Genomic DNA, 1,643 nt, shown 5'->3' with positions numbered 1-1,643 from the left:
GCCCGGCGGGCCTGTCATTCCACAAGTTTTGAAAATTTCAAAAAACACATAAGGGGTACCTTATGTGATTTCTTTCGATCAAAAATTTTTTTTCGAAAAGAATCCAAAACACAAAAAATAATGGAGAAAATTGTATTGAGAGCTCAAAATTTGGCTCAAAATGACTTTGCTACCGGGCCTTCCGGGCCGAGCCCGGGCCTTGAAAATTTCCTCAGGCCCGGGCTTCGGCGGGCCGGCACGGAATTTTACAAGTATGCTTTTTTGCAAAAAACTGAAATTTTTCCAGGGAAGATGGAAGAACATAAATGTAGTGCCAATACAAAAAATGTTAAAAAATAGTGCCTAAAAACGTTCTACGATAAGACCTAATCGTTATTTCACTTTTGAAAAAAATTTTTTTAGACACCCCACGACCATATTTTTGCAGTTGTGGGACAAGTCGGGACAAACTACATCTCATATACCTTAGAAGTCCATAAACATGCAATATATGAAAAATCAGCCAGAAAAAGCAAGTTTGAATTTTTCTGCAAAGTGGATAATAGGCGTGAAGTTGAGTTCTACAGAGAATGCGTCTTAAAAAGTTTTGCCTCAGAAACCCGGGCCAGCGGGGCCGCGACATGTATGGTCAAAACCCAAACTGTCCCAAGTTTTCCAGAATCCTCTTCTCTCTTCTTTCAAAACGAGCGAAATCAATTGCTGCAGTAATTCGTTGGAGTCTGCTGAGCATTCGCTTGGAATTGTTTCGTTGGAATTGTTTCATGCGCTTGAACTTTCCCAGTCATCCACAGCAAACATGTTTGATTGAGTATAATAGGATTAAAAAAACTGGCATTCAATCAGTTCAAATTGGCTCAAAAGTGAATCATTATTTACTTATGAAGGATGATGGAAATGCCATCGAAGAAATGAAAAAAAAAGGTTGAACACATCTGCAAAGTGTTTCGCTCTCCAATATTCGACATCCAAATTGCTGAGCAATCATTTATCGAATGGATTATAAAATTGCAACCAACAATTCGATACCTCTGGATTCGCAGCTATGTTATTTCTGTTGAAGCTTTAGATACTATTTTAAACAGTCTGAAAGTCACCGACTATTTTCGGTTTCTATCTATAGCGACGGATGAGAAGTTTCAACATATAGAACCTATTCAATCTCGTTCCATTTCAATCAGCAACTCCTTTTGGTTCACTTTACCTTCAATTCTCAATGGAACAAATTCCATAATCTGCTTAGGTAGCTCAAAATTGACCCCAAAGGATATCAACACGATATTGAAAGAATGGCAGAAGGGAAGTAAACTTCAAAACTTGGAATTTCTTGAAATTGAAACCTCCACAATTCTCAATTGCGAAAGTTTTTCTGATGAAGTCCTGGGAGGTTTGAATGATTTGGCACGGAGTGATAGAAATGATGGAAGACCTACGAGAGTGTGAGAAGAACAAATATAACAGAAAATTTCCAATGTTTTTCTTTGCTATGATTTCAGTAAAATTCACGCTGAAAGGATACACAAGCTAGCACAAGCAGAAATCGTGCTCAATTTAATCAGAATCGACGGAATGATTGGATCTATGTTTGCGACCTACATAGAGAACGATGCCGATAATAAAATTATACTTTTTAATTTTCAAATGGG

Source organism: Caenorhabditis briggsae (genome assembly GCF_000004555.2).
Source record: "Caenorhabditis briggsae AF16 supercontig from assembly CB4, cb25.NA_033, whole genome shotgun sequence".
NCBI classification, from domain to species: domain Eukaryota; kingdom Metazoa; phylum Nematoda; class Chromadorea; order Rhabditida; family Rhabditidae; genus Caenorhabditis; species Caenorhabditis briggsae.
This window is presented reverse-complemented; position numbering follows the sequence as displayed.